At 37.4% G+C, this 12,584-nt stretch overlaps 1 long non-coding RNA gene across 1 annotated transcript in view; it reads right to left on the bottom strand.

Moving 5' to 3' along the window:
• Positions 1-1,163: 1,163 nt before the first annotated feature.
• Positions 1,164-12,584, bottom strand: part of LOC122814838 — a 56,371-nt gene continuing 44,950 nt past the window's right edge. The window contains exons 2-3 of the long non-coding RNA XR_006366907.1: positions 4,851-5,018; positions 1,164-1,248 (exon numbers count right to left, since the gene is read on the bottom strand). This is a non-coding gene — a long non-coding RNA (uncharacterized LOC122814838). The remainder of the gene's footprint in view (positions 1,249-4,850; positions 5,019-12,584) is intronic.

Raw genomic sequence — 12,584 nt, 5'->3', positions numbered from 1 at the left:
AAGTTGGTCTGTAAAACAAACAAATACTATTTTGACAACAGACTGTTAACATACCTCTCAAATTATATGATTTAGGCATAGTGTTATTATTTTGGCCCTCAAATTTAGCCATGCTGCTCCTAGATTTATGATGTCCCTTAAAACGTCAAACCTGTTTACTGGTACATATTTTCTTAAATACATAAGCTAAGCCTATTTAAAGATTCATTACTAATAACTATATAGGGTCTAGTATATAAAGACCTTCTATTGTGAAAAATAAGAAACTGTTCCACTTTCTGACTCTCTGCTATGGTTTATAAAGGCTAGTGCTTTGATTTTTAATGCTAGATGGTTGACATGTATGTCTGTTAGTAAAAGGCAGAAGTCTAGATGACAATATATGATCTAGAAAAATGGTAAATGCACTCCAGAAATATATGGGAACTCAGAATACCTTTCAAGCACTCACCAAAACTGCCTTAAACTGCTGTTCTATGGTCCGTCATCATGGTTGAATATAATTCATAAAGAAGTCATAGTAATTAGGTAAGTGGGAAGATGAGGGATTATTACTGTCATATGACAATGAGGAGAAATGGCAATGTGCAAGCTTCCATTGTTAGAAGATTTCCAAGATCATTGAGTGTAGTGTGGGACAAGGTGTGTGTGAGGTGTGCCAGTATCATTAGGGTCTCCACTGTTGTAGAGATGTTCATACTATGTGATGATAATTTTTTTTGTGGATGTGACAGCTCTAATATGTTGCTCAGTGTTGTCTGCTGAGCAACACATTCACAAGGGAAGATGAGGGATTGTTGCACTAAGAAGTGCAGAGCAATTCTACTGTATGAGTCTGTTGTCCCAAAGGTTATTCCTTTGGGATCACCTTGCACTCCAATAGTATTGGCTTCATGAATAGCACACAATCATGGAGGGGGTTGTTTGCATATGTACTCCATGCATGGGGTGAGAACATGTGATCATGTCACATAGTAGTAGTAGTAATAATGAGGAGACCACATGATCATGCCACAAGGTGTTTACTATGGAGTGAGACCATATAAACATGCCCCATAGTGTACAAAATGGTGTTATCAGTCCTGTTTCATTGTGTACTAATGACTATGCAGCACTCAAAAGGCTTTAACCATATGAAATTTAATAAAAATTGATTTTTACAGGGAAGATAAACCTTCTCCATTCTCCTGCCTCAGAGACTTTGTCCCTCATCACCTTTGTACATAAATATAGACTGCAGGACCACAACTGTGGAGAAAAAAAGAAAAAAAAATGATCTGTCAGTTAAAAGTCAGCAGATTTAAACAAACAAGATGAAATCTCATCCACTTTAGACTGACAAATAGAGTAATGAATATGTGTTGCAGGTAGCAACCAAAATGCTAAACAGAAAACACCTCAAACTTATGATTTTTAATCTGTCTGAAATAAGCAATGGAACAGACTAGCTTAAAAGCCAGCAAACTAAGTACACGTGGAACACAGATTTATTTAAATTTATTTTACAAACCAGGTTGATACATAGTTTTTGAGTCCAGCAGCACCATTTGCTTAAGTAGTGTGGTCGCACAGTAGGTAGTTTAGTCTGAGGAAATAAAACCCAAGGCTATAAGTGAAGACCATTAGCTGCTCATAGCCTTAAGCCTCTGTACAAAAGTGCCATAGTCTGTGTACTGTAATGCCCTGTTGGACCTGCAGAAATGATACTTCCATTCATTTGCTCTGTATGTAGCTGATACATTTTGTTTCCTGGAATCTTTTTACTGAACAGTCACACTTCGATTCTCTATCTTCTGCTCCCTTTCTTTTCTTTAATGTCACCATTCCATTTAACTGCCCTTTCTCCTCTGTGTTCTTCTTATTATGTCACTAATTTGTCTGCCTCTCTCCCCAAAACTTTAATATCAACAGACAACATCTTTATTATACCATGACCCCCCCAAAACATGCACGCTGATTGGCCAGCGTGCACATTGTAAATCGAGTTATACTAATGGAAAAAGGTCCGGTCGCCCGGACTTTTTTCCATTAGTATAACTCACTAAACACTGTCTCGCTATGTTAAATGGGTTTAACATAGCGAGACAGCTTTAAAATAAGCAACGGAGATCTCCGTTGCTTATTTTAAAGCTGTATCACTATGCTAAACCCATTTAACATAGCGAGACAGGTTTTAAAAAAAAAGCAACGGAGAAAGCAAGATCTCTGTTGCTTTTTACTGTTTCGCTATGTTAAATGGGTTTAACATAGCGAGACAGTTTTAAAATAAGCAACGGACATCTCCGTTGCTTATTTTAAACTGTCTCGCTATGTTAAACCCATTTAACATAGCTAAAATAAAAAGCAACGGAGATCTTGCTTTCTCCATTGCTTTTGTCCACAGCTCTGATGTACTGCGCAGGCGTGCAGTACATCAGAACTGCCCCGGATGCCAGACATCTGCGGAAGGGCAGTAAACAGGCATTATACTATGCCATTATTTAAGAAAAGTAATAGTTTCTTTTCTTAAATAATGTCATGGTATAATAGCAATAACCCACTTCTGGGTGTGGGTAATGCTGTATTTACCTATGGTTGACTTTGTTTGGTCCCTCGGGCTTCGCCCTCGGGACCAAACCACGCCAACCGTGGGTAAATCCAGCATTATCCACATCCAGGCGTGGGTTATTGCTATAATGTACTTTTCTAGTATCTCTTTCACAGCCTGATTACCCTGTGTTTGTGGGTGGAGACAGGCCTTGTCACTTATTCCTTTATCAAGCAATGTATCCAAGTCTTGAACCCAGGACCCTGTGCATTACAATCACAGCAATGTACCTTTACACCATCCATTCGGTCCACAACTATTCCAGGTCTTTGCTTTCCACTACAGCTCTTCAGCTGCTTATTCTCACTTTTAAAACATTTTCACATGGCATTACTCACACCAAAGAAAAAGCTACCAAACTTTCTACTTTACTATAAATCTTTGAAAACCACTGTCCCTTCTGCTTTAGTGCCACCACAGAGTTATCTAACCATTTTTACCAGTTGCACAGGTATGCATTGGTTACATCCAGTCCTGCTGATTGCCTTTAGCAAGGCCTGACTGATTTTCAAATGTCAGCTTCAGTGCATTCTCTACTCACAACAAATGTGTCTTCTTCCACTTTTTGCCCCATCTAACTCTAGCTATGATACTTCTCCATAATGCTAGCACTTTGACCTTCCCGTTTTACCTAATCTGTACCATTTTCCTTTTAATGTTCCATATATCCCTTCTGCTTCTCCACATATTTTTTTTTTACACTTTTGTCTTTCTATCTTTCCCTCTGCCAGAATCTCTGCCACAACATGTACTCTATTGCTCCTTCTTCTCTGTCTAGATTCTCCACTTATTGTATCTCCCTAGCATGTCTCATTTCTTTAACTGCTGTTTTACATGCCCTGTAATAACTTTGTTTTTTTTTTAAATGCACTATAAACCATAGAATACCACCCCTTGTCAGGATCCCCAGCCATTTAGTAGTTCACAAAAGCAGAAGGTGCTTATTCTTTGGTCTCCCTTCAAAGAGTCACTGCCTCTGTCCTTCCTCTAAGCTTTTTTGCTTCCTCCACATGATAATATTCTTCTTAACAAAGTCTGTACTTCAAGACTGGTGAAGCAGCTTTATAGTCTATGCCAGCCAACTCCACTTACATAGAGCGACAAAACTCTATGACCTAAGTTTTATTAGTAGCTCAGGTGTCTGCTGGCAGAGGTAGAGGGAAGGAAGCAGTGATACTGCATTTCTGGCTCGCCTACAAGAGAAGGAGGTGGTGTGGTACAGGCTTGAGCTACTCCGTCCAGTGGAAGAGACCCCGGAGGAAACCAAAGACCACACTTGCGGAAGTGAATAACCTCTCTCTCTCTCTGATGCCCATTGCGCACAAAATCCTGAAGTATGTTAATAAGCATGTATAGTGAGGTGTAGGTTTAAAAACTAAAAAAAAATCCTTTGATGGCAGTCAGCTCTTGCCCCCATTGGTGATGAATTAATGGGCCAAGTGGCCAATAGAGAACTGATGGTCAGCAAACAAATGAATGAGAACAAAATAAAATGTGTGATATTAAATCACTTGAGCAAACAATGTGGACCTGCTTAGATATAGTTCTTCAGGAAGTATAAAAGAATAAAGCCCTGTAATAGAGCAAGTGACATTATACTTGTGTTAGAGAATAAAAACAATTCCAGAAGTAACCTCTTTCATACATGAATGAAATTAAAGAAGAAACAGCTACTCAAGTTTGTCTTTGTAGGAGAAGTATGATAGAGTATGACTGGTAGGATACAATTGTGCATGTCTTCATTTGTCATGGCAGGTTGTGTAAGCTGCAAGTATTCCAAATTACTACATCCCATTTCCCAAGCTGTAGTGATCTCAGGGCTGATAATAACTGAGGATGAACAGGGGGTCTTTTTCTATAGAGGAGGTGTGCAGAACATAGGAAAACTGCTTTATTTTAATTGGAAGTTTGTAGAAATGCCCTCTTGAGCCGTCCACCTCACAAATTTGGTTGCAGTTTGATTTATCTTAGAAAGATCAGCATATATAAGCCATAATTTCACCTAATTTTCACAGAGATGATGTCACTGTTACTGTGCATTCCAACAATAGTCTCAGACTTCAGAGCAAAGTTGACTGCCTAGCACAACAGAATCTCTGTTTCTTAAGTGTGAGGTTTTATTAAATTATTTTACATTTGGTTAACCAGGTACGTGAACTAGTCTGAGGACCTTTTAGCTACAACCCAGACCATTATGACAAAACAACAGGCCGTGATAGCAATACAGTATGACATTTATTTATTTACTTCCTTCTTTACTTACATTTTTGACTGTGTTGATCCGGTGCCTTTTTCCAACAGAGTCCTGAGGTGGAAAATTTGGCTGGAGCACCAGAAAAATTTCCATATACTTAATGATAAGTGCCCTGGTATGTTCTACATATGAGCCAACACCAACTCAGGCAGATGGGGTTTCAGTTTAACGTATCTTCTAAAGGATGGATTAGACAAATTGCATTTACAAATGCAGTTGAAATATATTATGACAGTTTAAAATGCATTTCAGCTTACATTTCGCAATTGCTGCCAGTATATCTTGCATACAGTTATATACAAATGTTATCACAGCACAGTAACCTCAGGTAGTGAACATACAATAACTAATACATTTATGTTAGACCAGCAATACAGTAATATACTATAATTAATAATGTTTTTTTTGGTGGAGCAACAGAAAACACTGTGAACAGGACATTTCAGTTAGAGTAGTAGAAAGTACATTAAATAGCACTCTATAGGTTACTTTATTGCACACTCAATTCATTATCCGAGTTGTTCAAACATTAGGCAGAATATTAAGTGCAAATGCACTAAATCCACAAACAGTTATACCTGACGTTGTTGATACTCAGCAAACTACATAAATATTTCTTAAAGACTTCCATGATATATACTTGTCTGATTTAACTTATGTGCCTAAAGTAAGTATAGTTTTCTATTAGTAGGCACTTCAGTTTTTTTCCTAAAAAGTCACTGCTTATCGAGGAGATGATGTTAGGAATCTGGTACATTTATTTTCAATATTCATTTGGTGAAAGGGTGTTGTGCATTTTATATCTTAATCTTTTTACTCCATGTTGTGTGCAAAGCCTCACGTCCCTACTTTAGAACCAAAGTTCTCTGGATTTACATTCAACTCATCTGACAGCAGCCAAAAAGGAAGTGGTTAGGGAATGCTTCCCTTTCTTTGCATTGCATATACCAAATTTATAAGGTAGAGAATGTGCCAGGAAACCTAAATTACTTTTACTGTATATATGTGGGCTGTAGCAACATCAACATTATAGTCTGGGAAATAATCTTTGAAATGAAGGATACGAACCATGTCTGTGTCTTTTCTAGAGAAATGCACTTAATAGCAAAATCCCATAAACCAGATCTTGGAACTTTCACACCTACGCTATGTATAAAAATAACTTTTAGTGATCTCTTCTAGTAAGTTTAACCCTCTTTCTGTTCCAGGATGTGATATGTTTTTAAATAAACTCCAAATTTACCTTCCTACCGAACAGATGTAATGGTTATGTGTATGTAAGTATATATATATATATATATATATATATATATATATATATATATATATATATATATATACGTTTATAAGTTATCAGGATTATTACTCTATTTAGATCTTTACACATTTACAATAGAAATAAATTATTTACTTTAAGAGGGGTTGAAATGAATTAGGAAGTAGTAACCATGGTAATATTTCTAACATCAAATGTTTTGACTGACTAATCACAGTACAGCAAATGCAGCTTCTTTTAGCCATCATTCTAAGAATGCTACATAATTGCTCAATGATTGCAAGATAACTCTGAGGTAGTTAATGTGTCTTTGACAGCCATTCAGAGTATGCTAAACACTTTCATGTCAATGAAAGATAAAATAAAAAAGAGAAGATAACACAACTGCATTTCTCAGAAGCTAGGAAGGTAAAAAAGAATTCAAACATAACTTATGAAAAGGGATATATGCACCGTTATCAAGATTCATCAAGATATGAGCCAGCTCATGGTGGAGTATGAAGGCAGCCAAGTATGCTGCCAGACATCTAGGTCCAACAACTAACTTGCAACAATGGTACTGCTGTAAATAAGAAGGAAAAAGAAAGGAAGAAGTGTCTGATATCCTGTTTTTTTTCTGGTTCTTTGATGGCTTTTGGGATCAGTGATACAGGACCCCATAAATGCAACCCTCAAATTGAATTGAGCATTAGATGTGAGCAAATAAAGTGTTGGTTCACTCAAACCTTCTAGCATCGTATGCTGAGTTCAAGAAGCAAAACAAATTCTCCTTATCATAATAACAAGCTCTGAGAGGATGTCACTACATGCAGATCTACATCTGCTGGTACATTGCTAAGAAGAACCACTGAAAGACGCACCTGAGGACAGACAAAGAGTCAAGTAAATAAGAAAATCTGGCGTGGAAACACTATGGGTGGATTAACATTCTAAAATTGTGTTAAGAAAAAAAGAAAAAGACTAACCTGTCTCCATGGTGCAGGTAAATGAAGCTGTGACTTTGACCATATGACCCAAGTTCAAACAGGGGCTCAAGCAGGGGAGAATTTGGAAAGGGGAGGATGGGAGTGACTGGTGTAAAACATGCCCATCCTGGACAGATGGTATAGTGGTTTCCCAGCCTGATGTCTTGCTCCTTGCAAGCAGAATAAAATATTTTGGCTGTGGTTTCCAAAGCTGGTTATGCGAATCCTTGTCTTCAGATGTTATGGAGTATATATGCACAGATAGAAAGGTAAAGGCAGTATCTGATGTGCTACAGGAGCTCATGTCTCCACCAAGGGGTTGATTTACTGCTTAATTATAAATCCCAGCTATTTGCATTAATGATGAAGGTGTCATTAAATATTTGCAGACCAGTGGGGGGAGGATGGAAGTGGTGAGCCACTTCATGGATATTTCAATGGTGACATCATATTTCATCCTGTGGAGCCATGAATTGTCAGACATGACAGTCTGTGGTATGGTATAGGTTATCTACTAAGTAGGCAAATACATGAGGCATTGAATGTGAGGGATTGGTCATGGATGGTCGAGGTCAAAGTACACTCATAGCTGCTTGGATAATGGCTCCTACTAGTATATGGAGAAAGTTGTTTTTCCTATGAAAAAGAAAAAAATAAATCCAAGATATCAATCTAGAAGATGATAAACATTTTTTTCAGTTTCTATAAAACAAAACTGGAAGTAAAACTGAAGAAAAATAGACCAAACTAAGAACAATAAAACATTAAGCCAACTCCACTGGCAAAGAGGGATAAAGCCCTGATTATGAACCAGGCAACCTAATTTTGATTGGTGGCTTAGATGCCTGCTGTATCTGTCAGCAAGACAGAGAAAGAGAAACTTGAACAAGCTTTAATTTCTTATCCTTCTTGGAGGGAAGAAAAGTGAAGCCTGGCCATCCAGGAGCACACACATTGCACTATTATACACAGGAGATCTACACTGTCAATGCAGATTAACCAAACATGACAGGGTCCTGTAGCAAAAAAGAAAAAAAAAACAGGTAAAAGAAAACAGTGAATAAATTAAATATGTAATGGGACAGAATAATAATGAATTGATTTTTCTTGTGTTGGACTGCGAATGTTATGAGAACTCATGTGTGCTTACATGAGTCGAGGTTTAACATGCAAAATTCATGTTCCAAAACTTCAACAAAAAAACAAAAAGCAATAAGGACGTATGCCCAAAATAAAGATGCCAAGCCTGTCAGATTTGAATCAATCAATAAATACTTATAGTGCTCTCACAGACACATTAAGTGACCATCATCCAATATTTGCAAGTTGTCAACAGAACAACATGCACAAAGCTATAAATATTAGTGAAGTTAAAAATGCAATGAACTCTGACCTCAACTCCCATATACTTTCAATAGCACAATGTGATTGGTCATCACTCAAATATTTCCCTCTAGATCAAGCTGAAGCCAAATTCACCTCTACTTTCCTGAATTTTATTTATTCACTTACCCCACTTAGAACACTTAGGAATGGCTCTAACCCTGCATCTTGGCTAAAATCAGAAACAAAACAAGTAATGCAGCAGAGAGATAAAGCTTAGAAAACTCGCACACACAAAAAATGCAATCCTCATATCAGTCTTACAGACAGCTATGCAACCTCTCTAAAAAACTTAGTTGAAAAAAGGAACTGCTACACTTCTCTAAATGAAAGTCCTTCTGGTCCTCAACACGCAGCCTCTTAAAACCATGGAAATGCTCTCAACCCAAGTCCTTTCCTACTATCTCCAACTACAAAATAGAAAATAAATTCAACTATCATTTCATAGACACAATAGCTGCAGTAATTTAAAACATTCAAGTTAAATTTTTCATTTCTCACTTCATCAAATCCTGTGTATTTTGCTTTACACCAGTATCAACCAAAGCTATGGAAAAGCCTTAGAAAGCTAAAACCAACCACTCTAGTCTCTGACAATCTGCCAGTTAAGTGCCTAAATCTATCTGCCACTCATCTCTCCTACCCCATTTCTATACTCATCAGTCTATATCTGAAGCCACTGTTACTGTATGATGGAAAATCCTTTATTCTACCTGTGCATAATGATGGCACTTCCACAGAAATGTCAAATTCCTATCCCACTGCTATTCTTTCAACCCTGTCAAGAATACTTGAAAGTTTGCCCATTATCAGGTTCTTCGATATCTCCAGTCCAATAATATCTTGTCACACACCCAGCCTAGCTTTCACTCCAATCATAGCACCACAACAGTCCTACTGTCTTTCTTTAATATAATTTTTCAAAAGAAAAATGAAAACAAGCTTGTATCCTCAATCTTCTTTGATCTTTACAACACGTTTGATACCGTCTCTTATCCAAAAGTGCAAGGAAAAACGCGGCAGGACACTGCTATACCTTTTAAAACCTTTTATTAAACGTTTAAAACACCAGATGAGCACTTTCGGGATACAACCCTTCATCAGATAAAGCTCTCAATATTACTATACATTTTAAAAGAAACAAGATCCAATAGCAATCAGTAAAAAACCCGCCTATTCTGAAGGACGGGCTTAATAGGTATTACCTCATTTAATCCTGGTTCTCTATGGGCCATTAACTCAATAATCCACCTAGACTCAGCTAACTCTGTTAAATGCTTAATGTCCCCTCCTCTATTATTTAATCTAACATTCACTATTACTCTAAACTTGAACCTATATGTGGGGTGGTCTTTCACATGCCTACTTAGGGCATTACGTAAGTCATTATTTCTAATGCTAGATAGATGCTGCAAGATCCTTACTTTCAACATGTTATTTGTTTTCCCCACATAAAAACAGGGGCACTGACAGCACTCAGCTAGGTACACTAAATCTGTTGTTCGACAAGTGGCCCTCCCCTTCAACAGAAAAACCCTATCAGTGACTGGATGTCTGAAGCTAGTCTCTTTGTTAATGCAACCACAAGCTTTACATATCCCACACGGTACGGTCCCTACTGTTGTCATTACAGGATTACTCGTAGTGATAGATCTCTCCTTACAAAGCAAATCTTTCAGATTTTTGTTCCTTCTATATCTGAAGCTGGGATTGCTCCCTATAATTCCCTTGAGACCATCATCACTTGTTAAAATATTCCAATTTTTTCGCACTATATTACAGATGTTCCCGATGTTACTACTGTAGGTGAACATCAGTTGTGCGCCTCCTTGTGGCGTCACTCTGTTACTGGTGATGGGTGAATCCCCTTGGGTCCATTTAAGCCAGGGTTTGTATTTGTTACACCTGAATCCTTTACTGTTATCCATTACTTTATTGACCAATTCACCTTCATAACCCCTTTTTTGGAAACATCCCCTAAGTTTAATGATTTCCTCCTCATAGCAAGCGTCAGCCAAACAAATCCTGGAGACCCTACTTACTTGTCCCTGCACAATGTTGGAATATGTGTAGCGAGGGTGCATGCTGTCATATGATAAAAGGGTGTTCTTCCAACAGTCTTTCCTGTGTAACCTCGAGGTAAAACCTACCTCCTCCTGCATAATGCAAACATCCAAAAATTCAATGGAATCATAAGAGGTGTTAACAGTGAATCTAAAAAATGTGGTCGTGGAGTGTAAAAATTCCACAAAGTCATCCAACAAACCTGCTTCCCCATCCCACAAAATAAAGATATCATCTACAAAATGCACATACATTTTGATGTGTCCCTTCCATCTATCATTGCCTAAAACAAAGGACCTCTCCCAATGAGAGAGGACTAAATTTGCATAAGTGTTTGCGCAGGGGGTGCCCATGGCTACCCCCTGCACTTGTCTATATATGGAATTGACTCCCATAAATAAATTATTTTCCAAAACCTGCGCCAATAATACCTGAATCAAGTTTATTTTTTCTCCAGTTACACCTAAGTCCTTCAAAAGTTCACCTACTGAGGTAATACCATAGTTGTTATTTATGACAGTAAACAGATTGTGAACATCCAGAGTCACCATCAAAAGTCTACCTATATTCTCCATTCTATTCACTTCACCCAACATCTTCAAAAAATGTCCCGTATCTGTCAAGATATTGCCCATCAATCCTACAAAGGGTCTAAGTGTATACTCCAACCAAATGGAGATATTCTCGGTTACCCAACCCCTACCTGAGACTATTGGTCTTAGGGGTGGGTTAACCAAAGACTTATGAATCTTGGGAAGTGCTTTAAAAATCAGTATGACAGCTTTGTCTATCCATAGAAACCCAAAGGTTTCTTCAGTTATAATCATGTCATTTAACAGCATTTGTAAACAATTGTGTACTCTGTCAATGGCCTGTTTAACTCCCATAGTGACAGTTCATTATCCAAAAGTGCTACACATTCTACACTCACTAGGTTGCTCACTGCTTCACTGAACTAGTTGTCAAGCTACCTCAACAGCCACTTACAAACAGTCAAATGACACTCAGCCTTTTCTATGTACTTACCAATATCTATTGGTGTACCACAAGGTTTCATTGTTGGACCTTTATTATTTAACCTTTTCATTGATAATCTTGCTTCTGCCTCAGCTCATGCAGCACTAATTTAATATGCAGATGATGCTACTCTAATTTGCTCATCATTCTTACTACCCACACTGCAAATCATTCATCTCAATCACAGTTACTGTTAAACCCCAATAAAATGAAAGTAATGGTCTATACCCCCAGATTTTACACAAACAAAAACTCCAACTTTAGTATCCTCTCCTATTAAGATATACAACTAGAAATGGTATCAGAAACAAAACTATTAGGGGTATATCTCTTAACTGTCTAGATTTTGCAGACTGCCCAGATGTTTGCCTCATATTTTTGGTTTATTCCTCATAAAATGTGTGTTTTTCTAGCAAACTACTGAGAAGTAAAGTCACTAAATTTGTTTGAGTTTCAGACTTCATATCCTTCAGAACATGCATGCTAACACAAATCCTGTTATCCTAGTGACTTTCTATGTCTATAAGAGCAATATTTAAAATCTATTAAAATTTTTGGGCTTCTCCCTATTATTTTAGGCTTTGTCCAGTTTTTTTTGCACTAAGAGGTTGAGTGCATGACTAGGGATCATCCTAGATGATCAACTTAACAGAAATATTCAACGCTTAGTGAGAAACACTCACTATAAATTAGGCCTCCTTTACCAAGCTTCTAATGTTCATACTGCACAATCACACAGAACAGCTGCTATATCCTACACCCTATCAAGCTTACTCTATGTCTCATATACACTTACAAGCATTAACTTCATGTCAATCCAAAAACTACAGCAATGCAATAACAAAATCACTAAATGTATTAACAAATTGCCCAACTCAAGTTAGCAATGTCTTGCACTCAAAAAACTAAACTGGATCACATTCACAAACACAAAAAAACACAAAGATATACAGATAAAATTGCACACAGAATACTCTTCTTTCCTTACATACATCACTCCTTCAATCCCCTTCTGCAGTGGTACAATTCCACAAGACT

This window comes from Protopterus annectens, chromosome 11.part0, assembly GCF_019279795.1.
Source record: "Protopterus annectens isolate FY-2018-M chromosome 11.part0, PAN1.0, whole genome shotgun sequence".
Taxonomy (NCBI): domain Eukaryota; kingdom Metazoa; phylum Chordata; order Ceratodontiformes; family Protopteridae; genus Protopterus; species Protopterus annectens.
The sequence above is the reverse complement of the archived record's forward strand: the minus strand, read 5'-3'. Positions and strand labels throughout refer to the sequence as shown.